Source organism: Orycteropus afer, unplaced genomic scaffold, assembly GCF_000298275.1.
Source record: "Orycteropus afer afer isolate SDZICR_OR568_19922 unplaced genomic scaffold, OryAfe1.0 scaffold00457, whole genome shotgun sequence".
NCBI lineage: Eukaryota > Metazoa > Chordata > Mammalia > Tubulidentata > Orycteropodidae > Orycteropus > Orycteropus afer.
The window spans coordinates 592,441-605,860 of NW_006922044.1; the positions used below are offsets into that span (position 1 = coordinate 592,441).

The 13,420-nt window shown below is 36.3% G+C and overlaps 1 protein-coding gene across 1 annotated transcript in view; it reads right to left on the bottom strand.

The window, feature by feature from the left end:
- The window catches only part of LUZP2 (leucine zipper protein 2), a 412,454-nt gene that overhangs the window by 302,983 nt on the left and 96,051 nt on the right, over positions 1-13,420 (bottom strand). The gene's annotated exons all lie outside the window — the stretch shown is intronic.

Consider the following 13,420-nt stretch of genomic DNA (forward strand, 5'->3'; position numbering starts at 1 on the left):
TTTGGTGGTTGGTGTGTAAATTTGAATAATGGTAGTAGTAACTGGTCTTCTTTCTAGGTGTATGGATATTATCTTGTCACTGACAGCATTACACTTCAGAATAGATCTTGAAACATTCTTTGTGATGATGAATGTGACATCATTCCTGTTCAATTTGTCATTCCTAGCTCATTCTATCCACTTGATTATACCTGGGAGATAGCTTCATTTAAGGAGCCATGATCTTTAACATCTGCTAATCTTCCTTTGTCATAATAGGTTATTCTTCTTGAGGTGAGTACACAGGTAGAAAGAGTTGAAAGAAGAAAGGTTCAAAGGAGGCTAGGAACAATTATAGGCAACAAGTGTTTCTAAAGCCTAAAACCAGACCTTCAGATTGATTTATTCAACTCAGCTTCTTATTGAAAATTTGCATCTCCACCCCAGATATACTGAGTCATAATCTACATTTTAACTAGGGATCTACAAGAATCACCTGTAGTTCTTGTGAAACTGATTCAGCATATCTGGGGTGGAAATACAAAATCTGGAACTAGAATGAACTGGTTGAAATCCCTGCCTAAAACACCTTATCAGGAGTTCTTAATTCACTTTAAAATTACTATAACTGGGTGCAAAGCATGTGTCCATCATGGCATATCATTTGTAGCATTCTAGTCTCAACTGCTCTGTTTTGTTTATATTGTAATGATGGTGTCAGAGAAATAAGAGTACAGCTAGAAACACTTTGTTTTTGAGATACCTGGAAAAGTTTGTTGAAAGCTTTGGGGATCCTGGTCATGCATATTTTCCAAAGGGTAGTGTTTGATTGTTTACATCAGAATCACTTGAGTTTCTTGTTACGGCGTATTCCATTGAATGTCCACATAAGTATGAATGTATTTGAATATTGAAAACTACAAAGCTGGTTTTACACTTAGGAGAGAATCTCCAAGAGATTGATTTATATCACAGTTTGACAATCACTAATCTAAATGAGTAGAGTAGAGGGACAGGTGTTGCCCTTCCCTCTTTGAATGTTTGTTTGTAAAGTACTTCTAGGGCCCCCTCAAAAAAAAAGTTACATTTCCTAAAGCTTTCCAATTATGAAAATTTTCCCAACTTCCTTGACAATGATATTGCATGAGAATTAGAAGCAGTGACACCATGTGTCATAAGTCACCTAGAAGTGACAGGAGAATTTCAAGTCACCATGAGAATGAAGCAGTTTTGTCAAAGAAAATGAGAGGATTTTTCAGTTCATATTCTCATCTAAGGAGCTCTGGTGGCATAGTGGATAAAGAATTTGGCTGGTAACCAGAAGGTCAGCAGTTCAAATTCACCAGCCACTGGTGATTGGTTAATCTACTTTTATAAAGATTTACAATATGGGTTGCTAAGTTGGAATCGACTGAATGGCAGTGATTTGTTGTTGTTCTTGTTGTTTAATGTAAGTTTAAGCCTTAGTAGCAAGGCAAGGTCAGCTGCTGACCACGCACAGAAATGAGACCAATCTGTACTTGACTGACAGAGAACTAGAGGTAGATAGGAAGAAAAAGGAGAGAAGAGGGAAGGGGAGGGCAGGGAAGAAAGAGGAGGGGAGGAAAGGAAAGAAGAAAGGAAGAAGTAGAGGAGAAGTGAGGGGAGGAGATGAAGAGAAGGGAACAAGAGAAGAGGAGAAAGAGAAGCAGCTATTCCAGAAAAAAAAATAAACACTAAAACCACTAAATTGGTTTTATGAAATGTTCACATAAAAAATGTAGCAAAGCCTGAGAAGAGCCATTAGCCCAAACCATGGTGCAAGTGAAAATTTCACCTGGTATATCCCTGGAGACTCTAACTCTAAACTCTTCTACCCTCTGGTATCTTCCCTTAACCAAAAGAGGAGAAAGCAAATAGTTCTATTGCCTCATAAAAGTTAATTCTTCCTCTTTCCTTTGGTAGAAATGTGCTATTTCCTTCATCTACTATCTTGAAGGAGCTCTGGTAGCATAGTGGCTAAGGCAGTTGACTGCTAACCAGAAGGCTAGCGGTTCAAACCCACCAGCCACTCCTCAGAAGGAAGGTTGGGAAAGCTACTTCCGTAGTGATACTGCCTCAGAAACCCAAAGAGGGGTCACTATGAGTCAGGTCTAACTCGACGGCACATAACAACAATCTTGAAGAAAAGGTAGAAAGACAACAATGCATAATTTATGCTCAGAGTATCAATTGGATTACCTACTAACTCTTCAAATGGTGTTTTGAACCCAATTTGCATCATTCACCTTTTGTTGGTGCACTGCTTTCCTGGGAAATGGCTTTTTAGTCTGGAATTGGTGCCTTTAGCAGCACCTGCATACCTCAGCATGACCTCAAATCTATCTCCAGACTCATCTCACACCAAACTCGTCACAGTGGCAACTTCATTTTTTAATTAAGCTTAGCACTTCTTAAGCTTTGTGATTATATGCCTGCCCTGCCATTTCCTCATATGCTGTACTTCTCTACTTCTTGCTGTTTCACAACGTTTAGCAAAAATGTCACCACTTCTGTGAAGCTTTCCTGGGTGTCTACTTTCCCAAACAAGTTCAATTTAGTCATCCAATCTATTATGTCTAAAGATAATTCTGGTTTCTCCAGTGTAAACTGCTGTATATGTTAAGATGGAATAGTAACTTCCTTTTGCTCTATTCTACCCTGAATGTAGCAATTCTCGCACAAAGTGGTACTCGGTAAGCATTTTCTCCTAGATTTCCTCTTTCAAATAGATTCACTATTTGACAGGAAAAAAAAAAGAAAAAAAAAATTGTCGTTTTATGTGTGTTACTAAATAGGTCATTAAATCTGGCAGATAGCACCTGGCTTCTGAAAGAAGCTCTTGAACAGTTTCCCCTTAGAACATCTTATTCCCAACTGGTTGTCATGGCCAATAGAACATTGAGATAGTCACTGTGGGCTGCAAGAAGAAATACATCAAATTCCCCTCCTGGATGAGGCTGTTAGAGAGAATTACCCCCAAGAGATTATTTAGTTCTACCTATGACCTACGTACTGTGCTGAGCTCATCAGATATACTCTTGTAAGAAAAAAGTGAAGAAAGAGGACTAAGAAATGTTAGGCAATCATTCAAATGTTAGGGCCAAGAGAATAACTTCAAAATGTATGGCAAATTTCACCTAAGACACAAGAAAATATTCAAAAACCAAACCAAACAAAACAAAACAAAACGTATCGCAAAGACAGTGTGAATAAAGTGGAAACTCTTACAGAGCCAGCTAAGTGAAAAACGAAGTAGAGCAGGTGACAGTGGGCAATGATTATCTAATTTTAGAATTATTTTTAACCATTCTAAACAAATCCCTGCACACATTATCAGTTACTTCCCATTCTCCTTATCCACAGCCCTTAGAAACTCCTAATATACTTTCTGCCTCCATGAATCTGCCTGTTCTAGAAATTTCATGTAAATGGAGTTATATAATGTGTGTTCCATTGTAATTAGCTTCTTTCAGTTTGTAAGCTTTCAAGATTTTTTATTCTCAGCATGCTTGACTCCATATTTTTATTTCAGATGCCATGCCTTTAAAGCCTAGCTTCAACCTTTTGTTATAATTAACTTATTCTCTGTAAGATACAGTTATCAGTTCCTGAAGTATCTTGTGCTCTAAGACAGAAGTATCTGTGCCAATAAAGGATGCTGAGTCAGGGTTTGTGACTGGTCACTTGGACTTTGACGAACACTGATGGTGCCTCTTAAGGATTACTTGACTGCTGGTAAGTCACAAGAAACTTTCTTTTCTTATCCATTGAGCTCTGGTGGCATAGTGCCTAAGGCATTTGACTGCTAATCAGAAGGCTGGCAGTTCAAACCCACTAGCCACTCCTCAGAAGGAAGATTGAGCAATCTACTTTCATAGAGATAGAGATACTGCCTCAGAAACCCAAGGAGGGGTTGTCATGAGTCAAACTGACTGGACGACAGTGAAGTTTATTTATTTGTTTATTTTTAATCTAACTTTGGAGAATTGTTAACTAATCCTGCATTTGTGCTTTGTCTTTTTCCCTTTAGTAGGAGAACCCCTGATGGTAAGCACTGAGCAGAATAGGCATTTTTGAATCCAATGGGCCTCATCCATGTCTCATTGGTTTGTGCACCTTTTGATTAAAACTCTCTTCTCCCTTGAACTCTGGTGTGGACTATTGGCTGCACTGCTCCAGGTCTGGACCCAGGTAGTTTGTAGGTGGAAAGTTGGCATCATGTTTTCAAGTTTCATCCATGCTGTAGCATGTATCAGTGCATCCTTCCTATTTACTACTGAATATATTTTACCGATGTACCGTATTTTGTTTGTCCTTTCATCAATTGATAGACATTTGTGCTGTTTCCACTTTGTGTTCATTATGAGTAATACTGCTATGAATAGTCTTGTACAAGTTTTATTATAAAAAATAGATTTTGATTTTTCTTGAGTATATACCTAAGATTGGATTTGTTGAATTATATTATCTTACTATGTTTACCATTTTTAGAAAGTGTCAAATGGTTATCCAAAGTGGTTATTCCAGTTTACATTCTAGCCAGTAAAGAATGAGGATTCTTAAGTGGTATTATTTTATGATGAAGGAGAATATTACAGTTACTGAATCACTGCTGCAAAGAAATAACCCTGATAGAGAGATGACAGAGGCTAACTCAGCCAACAGCCTATCCAGGAGAATGGGGTAGTTCTTTTCAGTGCAGGCTGAATGATAAATCTGAGTTTATTGGGTTGTGAGGCACTACCACCATAAGGCAGAGGACAAGTTTCCCATATTCCTACTGTGGAAATATTTTCCAGCAGGTATTATTGTCTATCTTTTTCATATTAACCTGCTAGTGGGTGTGAAGTATTATGTCAATGAGGTTTTATTTTCATTTGTCTGATTAATAAATATATTGAGCATTTTTCCATGTGTATTGTAGTAATTTGTATACTTTCATTGAAAAAATTTCTATTTTTTTGTCCATTATTAAAATTAGGATATATATCTCTTTATGATTGAATTGTGAGAGTTTTGTTGTTGTCATTACCTATACTAAAATCAAGTACCTTATAACACACATGATTTGAAATATTTCTATCATTCTGAAGGTTGTCTTCTCACTTCCTGGTATTCTTTGCAACAAACAGAGTCTTTAATTTTGGTGAAGTCCAATTTACCCATTTTTCTTTTGTTACTTGTGCCTTTGGTGCTTTATCTAAGAAACTATTGGCTAACACAAGGCTGTGGATATTTACTACGATGTTTTCTTCTAAAAGAAGCTCTGGGAGAGTAGTGGTTAAAACATTCAGCTGCTAACCAAAGCATTGGCAGTTCAAATCCACAAGCCTCTTCATGGAAGAAAGATGGGGTAGTCTCCCTCTGTAAAGATTTGCAGCCTTAGAAACACTATGCGCCAGTTCTACTCTTACATATAGGGTTACAATGAATCAGAATTGACTCAATGGCAGTGGGTTTTTTGGGTTTCTCTTCTAAGATTTTTAGTTTTAGCTATTACATTTAAATCTATGATCCATTCTGAGGTAATTTTGGTATATGATGTGAGACAAAAAAAAAAAAAATGCACTGCCATCAAGTTGGATCTGACTCATAGCGACCCTCCTTGGGTTTCTAAGGTAGTATCACTACAGAAGTTGGTTGCCTAAACTTCCTTCCAAGGAGTGGCTGGTGGGTTTGAATCTTCTGGTTAGCAGTCAAATGCCTTAGGCACTATGACACCAGAGCTCCTATGGTGTGAGATAGGGATCCAAATTTGTTCCTTTGCAGATGGATACATGTTGTCATGGTACTATTCTTTACCCTATGAATTGTACTAGCCAATTGTGTTTAAATCAATTGACCAAAATTTTATGAGTTTATTTCTGCATTCTTGCATTCAGGATCCCACACATGAGATAACTGATATCATTACAAGGCTCATGAGACAAAAAAGATAAAATAGTAATTTTTTGTAACAAACAATGCAGGTGCCTGTTTAAAAAAAAAAAAAAAAAATGGAAAACAAGAGTTAAGGAACTCAACCTTCTCATCACTATCCCAAAGATAATGAACAACTCCTTGTTTCAGGCTAGAAAAGGGGAATAGAAGCTTTTCACTGAAGTTCCTGTGTTCTTATGCAATCTTTCATACTAGCACTATATGTTAACAGGAGCAAATTCAATTGACCTGGAAAAAGTGCAATCTGCTACTAGTATTCCTAAGTGGTTTTATTTCATGTTGAGGGAGAATATTAGAGTTACTGAATCACTGCTGCAAAGAAGTTACCCTGATAGAGGGAAATGACAGAGGCTTACTCAGCCAACAGCCTATCCAGGAGAATCGGATAGTTCTTTTCAGTGCAGGCTGAATGATAAATCTGAGTTTAATGAATCATGACAAGCTACCACAATATGGTGAAATTTCTCAAGTGCCCACTGTTATAAAGTCCTCCAACTTACATTTTTGTGTATCTCAAATGTGGTATGCTAATTACTATCCAAATATCAGACCATGGAAGACCTCTAACATCTACTCTAAGTTTATTGTTTTCAAAATAATTTACAACTGAATATAATTAGCATGTACTTTTTCATCATATCTTTAGCCTCAAGGGATTCTCTCTTCACACTGGTGAAACCCCTGGGTCTATGGCCCCTAGTGACCTTTTGGGCCTAGAATTGAACTTACTCCTTTGGTTTCCAGCCAAATAATAAACAAGCCTATAAGGTGAACATACCAACAACAACAACAACAATAAGGTGAACATTTATACCAGATAGGAACACTCCTTAGAACAATCAACCATGGGAGATCAGAGGGCAGTCACTGCACAGGAAGATAGTTCAGAGAAATGAATAGCAAAGGACACAGAGAAAAGGTAACCACAGGGAGGAAGTGGGAAGAAAGCTGTTACCTTATGGAGATTGCAATCACTATCATGAAACAAAATGAGCATGAATTGTTGTATGGAAAATGAATTTGCTCTGTAAACTTTCACCCAAATCACAATAAAAACAAATAAATAAGCCATTAAAACCAAACCAAAACCAGACTCACTGCTGTCGAGTTAGATCCAACTCATAGTGACCCTCCTTGGGTTTCCAAGGCAGTATCACTAGGGAAGTAGATGGCCCAACCTTCCTTCTGAGGAGTGGTCAGCCTTCTGGTTAGCAGTCAAGTGCCTTAGGCACTATGCCACCAGAGCTCCTAAATAAACCATTGGGGGTCGGGGGGAAGAAGAGATAGAGAGAGAGATCTTTTTCTTCTAATTTTTCCAGTCAAAACCTATTATCTGAGAAAGATGTGGCAGTCTGCTTCTTTAATGATCACAGCCTTGGGAAACCTACCGGGTAGTTCTACTCTGACCTTGGGTAGTTCTACTCTGTCCTAAAAGGTGTCTATGAGTCAGAATTGATTAGATAGCAATGGGTTTGGAAACACCTAATCTGCTTCAAAGCACTATTTTAGCTCCTTGGGATGTGATAGGGTGCTAAAGATAGGGGTAAGAGAGAAATAAAGTTGAGAAAAATAAATGCTCAAACAAAATTGATACATTCAATAAAAAGGTGAAAACTAATTTGAGATTAAAAAAAAAAATCTGTTAAACTCAATTTCATCCTCTCCATTGTTGTAGAGAAATAAATTTTCACCAAATACTTCTGCAGCAAAAGAGATCTTTTTAACGTGTCTTATCAAAAACCTAAAGAGAATAATGGGAAAAAAGGCTGCAAGCACTATGGTTTTAAACAAGCCAAAATCTAAAAAAAGTACAATTAATATGTGCTTTTTATACAATTTTGAAAAATGCTGACTCATTGTGAATAAGGGTCTTTCAATGTGCTCTTTACAATCTTAGGAGCACGAACCTGTGAGTAAACAATTTGCATGTTGTGATTGGTTAAAGTAAAAACAAAGAACTAAAATTATGATTGTGTAAACTTTATTTATTTATTTATGCTGAATTATGATCTCTTGCCTTAGGGGTTCTGAATCTTTCATTTGGTGGTTGCCTGGCAGCTTTTAGCTATGGTTTGGGCTTATGAATGATGTAAGGTAGATCTTTAACTCACTTCCTGTTACTCAGTTTTGTTATGGACTTCAACCCTCCATTGTCTGCTGTCCATTGGACAAGTTGGAGTACTCTGTTCTCTGCTTTGGAGCCTTCTGTTTATTGATTGAAGGGTCTATAAATCTTAACAGACAAACTGGCCTTTGCTTGTGGTCTGCTGTGATTTGATTAACACTCCATCATCATGAACTTCTTAATATTAATTTAGTCCTCAATGAGCTTTATTTTCTTTGAAATCTAATGGCATCTATAGAATAATTCATATCTTCTTAATTATATGTTTTTATGAAGTTTATTATTTAGAAAAAAGGAGGCTGTGTGATCAAGAGTGGGTGCAAAGTAAGTGGGAAAGATGTGGGATGATAGGGAGCAACAACAGGTGATTGCTTAGAACAGACCAGAATGTCTGGGTCTCACTTACATTGACTGCATTCCTGGCTAATTAGTGGGCTGTGAGTAGTGGTAAATAAAAAAATACATAATTGCTGGACGATAAGACTATTACATGATACAGAATATGACTTAGACCAGCTGTTATGATTCTAAACTTTTAATATTCTCTCAAGAATATTACACTTTCAAAATTGAGATAATATATGCCAAAGATAACCCAATTATGGAAACACACACTGAGGTAAGTTGGAAGATTTTGTTTATTCTTCATATATTGTTATTGTTGTTTGCTTGTGAGCCCATCAAATAGAACCAGTTCAGCACTACTCAAATCACACCTTATACTGCTTTGAATAGGCCCATCTTTTCATCTACACACTACATTATTCAGAAACATTATGATTCAGAATGGAAGGATGTAGTAATACTTTCTGACTTTATAAGGGTCTTTAAAGTTCTTTGCATTTGGCAACAGGTCTTTTATTTTTCCAAATGTTCCCACTGAGACAATCAACATAAGCAGATAGACTAAGAAAAGTAGCATTATTTTACATCCTATTTTTCTCTAGCTGTGATGATAACAGCTGCTTAGAAACTTTCTCTCACAGTGAGAAACATCAACTTTGTCCCAGCAAGTTACTTGGGTTGCCTTGGAAATCACTGTGTGGCCTAAAAGGAATATTTTTATCTTTAAAGACAGATAGCATCTCTCAATATAGTGGATATAATTTATCAGAAAGAAGTATGCAAAAATAAATAAATAAATAGATACTATTTTTCATTCGGGGGAAGGAATAAGACTTGGATAACAAAATTCAGATTTGGGAAGAAAAGAATAGGATACTTCTCTAAGGACAGGCTCCTAAAAGGATGGTCAACATTGTCCCTGAAGGAGTCCTTAAAGGACTTACTGAAACCAATTTAGATACTGAGCATGTGAAAGATTCTCTTTTTATGGGCACAATATTAATAGTGGCAAAAATTCTAGTCATTGGGTGCCAGAGACACTATACCGAGGTGAATGTGATGAAAGCTATCAGTCATTTACACAGGAATAATAATTTTTAAAAAAGATATGAAACATATACTACCTTACACACAAGGATCTGCATATCATTTCAACTGCCTCGGAAACCCAAGGAGGGGTGGCTATGAGTCAGGTCTGACTCGACGGCACATAACAACAACAACAACAACATGAGACTATTTGAATCCCATGTACAGATTTTGAGTTCAGAATGCATTTATGAGGTACCCGGATGAAAGCACCACAAACTGCTAGTCCTAAATCAGATTATAAGAGTCCCAGGGTGGCATAAATGGTTGAAAACTACACTGTACTGAATGGTTGTGGTCCAAACTCATTCAGAGACACCTCAGAAGACAGACTAAACATCTGCATATGAAGTAGTTCTACTCTGTATACATGAGGTTGCCATGAGTTGGAATTAATTAATAACCACCACCACCACCACCACCACCACCATCACCATCATCGCTACCACCAAACCAAGTTATATTGTTATATACCTTGTATGTATTTCAGGGATTTTAGCTTGAAAAATACTAGAATTGTGCTGAAGAAGTAGAAACAGGGTAGGAGTATGTCACAGAAATCTCCCTAAATGACTTTATGTAATAGAAGGACAATTTCATGGAACTTACATAAGTCTTGGTTAAGATGATAAAATAATTGTGTTGTTGCTATTAGGTACCATTGAGTCAGCTCTGACTCATGGCAACCCTACGAACAACAGAATGGAACACTGCCAGGTCCTATGCCATCCTCACAATCGCTGCTATGCCTGAGCCCATTATTGCAGCCTATGTTTCAATCTACCTGGTTAAGGATTCTTTCCTTTTTCACTGATCTTCTACTTTATGGAGCATGATATCCTTCAGGGACTGGTCCCTTGTGATAACACAGCCAATAGATTGGAGACAAATCTGTCCATCCTTGCTCCTAAGAAGCATTCTGGCTATGCTTCTTCTAACCAATCCCCACCCCCATGCTTCTTCTAAGACAGAATTATTTGTTTTTCTGGCAGTCATTAGTTTATTCATTATTCTTCGTGACACCATAATTCACATGAAATAAGTCCCCTTTGGTCTTCCTTATTCATTGCCCAGCTTTAACATGTATGCAATGTGAGTGAAAATGCCATGGCTTTTCTCAGGCACATTTTAGTCTTCAAAGTGACTTTTTTTTTTTTCTCTCTTTAACACTTTAAAGAGGTCTTTTGCAACAGATTTGCCCAATACATTGTTTGATTTTTGGACTGCTGCTTCCATGGAAGTTGATTGTGTACCTAAGTAAAATGAAATTTTTGACAACTTCAATCTTTTTTCCATTTATCATGATGTTGCTTATTGGTCCAGTTGTGGGATTTTTGTTTCTTTATGGTGAGGTATAATTCATATTGAAGTCTCTAGTCTTTCATTTTTTTCAGTAAGTGCTTCAAGTCATCTTCACTCTCAACAAGCAAGATAGTGCCACCTGTGTAATGCACGTTGTTAATGAGTTTTCCCCTAATTCTGATGCCATGGTCTTTTTCATATAATCTAGGCTCTCAGTTATTTGCTCAGCATGAAGGTTGAATAAGTGTGGTGAAAGGATACAACCCTGACACACATCCTTCCTGATTTTAAACTATGTGGTATCCCCAAACTGTGTTCGAATGACTGCCCCTTAGTCTATGCATAGGTTGCTCATGAGCACAATTAAGTGTTTTGGAACTCCCATTCTTCATAATATAATCCATAATTTGTTATGCTCCACACAGTCTAATGCCCTTGTATAGAGTTTAGATATTTCTCGTAATCTCTACTTTCAGCCAAGATCCATTTGATATCAGCAATGATATCCCTTATTCTTCATCTACCTTGCATTTCTGGTAGTTTGCAATCTATGTACTGCTGCAATCTTTTTTTTTTTTTAATTTTTTAAGCAATATTTTATTTATGTGTGAATTAATAATATTGTTCAATAATTTTCACATTCTGTTTTATCACCTTTCTTAGGTATGAGCACAAATGTGAATTTGTCCATACTGTTGGCAAGGTGGCTGCCTTCCAAATTTCTTGACATAAACAAGTAAGCGCTTCCAGCATTTTGTCTGTTTATTGAAACATCTCAATTGGTATACTGTCAATTCCTGAAAATTTGTTTCTTGCCAATGCCTTCAGTGTTGCTTGGACTTCTTCCAATATCATCCATTCTTAATCATATGCTACTTCTTGAATGTAAACCAACATAATATGCAAAATAATTTTAATTAATATTTATGAAGAGCTTTAACTGTGCCAACATTGTTCTAACTGCTTGATTTATATTTATATGGCTTTAACATTCATAATTTTAAGAGGTAGGTCTATGAGGAACAACAACAAAAAAATGTAACTTGTCCAAGAATATGCACCATGAAAGAAGAACTAGCAAGATTCCAAGAGGAAAATTTAACTTATAAAATCCAAAAACCAAACTCACTGCCATCGAGTCAATTTTGACTCATAGTGACCCCCTTTGGGTTTCTGAGGTGGTAAAGCTTTACAGAAGTAGATTGCCCAGTCTTTCTTCCACAGAGTGGCTGGTAGGTTTGAACTGACAACCTTCTGGTTAGCAGTCAAATGCCTTAGATATTATGCCACCAGAACTCCAAATATATATACATATGTATGTATTATATGGCATTATATGGATTATATTATATGTACAGAAATGTTCTAATTACGCTATGAGGCTGTGTCATCAGTATCAAGAATAGTGTTAAGTCTCACTTTCATTTATATTCTGACAAATGCACTTGTGTTTTAATTTCTCCTCTGGATCTTAAAAAGTCCAGCAAGAACAAACTAAGGAAGCTATAATTTGACAACTGTATAGACTTACCCCTAGAGTGTAAAATGTCTTAAGCTCTTTGCTTGTTTCACAGAAATTTATATTCTTTGGAAGGAATTGCATTTTAGCAATGAGATGTGTCTATGATATAAGTCATCAGGCTGTCTTCAGGAACGTTCACAATGATCACTTAGCAGTGACAAATGATTCCACAAGATGAAGCCTAAGGATTTTTCTCTTCATCAATATTGAATTGTATTATATTACTAAATTCAGCAGCACATGCAATTTGGGATATTAATGATTCATAACTTGACTTGATTATATTTAGCACCACTTTTCTAAGTATCTCAGTCTCAATAGCCTAGAAAGTTCAGTGTCTCTAAAAACTGATGGTTTTTCAACAAAATAGAACAAATATTTAATCCATTGGCATGGTCCATATTCCAGAAAACAGAACACCACCATTTAGGCCAGATTAATGAGAGAAAATTTATTTTACAATAAAAGGATTTTTTAAATTAAGAAATCATCTCAAGACAGCCTGATAATTTATGAAAAATTTGGCAATGGATAATGATTATGGTTGCAGAAAATGACTGATGTGATTGGTGTCCCTGAAATTTATGCTTGAAAATGTTGAGCCAGTAAATGTGTTATCTATTTACAACAATAAAAAGATAATAAGTCCACTCAACAGAAATGAATTCAGATGTTTATTAAGTGACATTCTAGAATATACATAGTAATCAAGTCTGTCTTGCCTCCTATACTCAAGTTCTTCTATATGTCCAATTTTAAGACATACTCAGTTGGCAACTTTATATATTTTGGGTTATAATAATCCATTATGTGTATTTCAGAAATTTTATTTTCAGATATGAACTATTCTGCTTGTGTCTGTATTCTAAGTTTCTTGACAACACCTTTATCTGTTTTTCTCAAGCAATTTTCTAATTTTTTCCCATTTCTTCTTTAGAGATGTTAACCTCACTTTAGAGCTTACTTATTCTGAAGAACAATGCATATAAAATTTGTTATTTACTGAGCGCATGAATTTCCTTCACTTTTTCTTTTTAGGTCCAATCTGTCAAGACAATATTTACAGTCGAATCGCTCAATCTTTTAGAGTTTAAAAC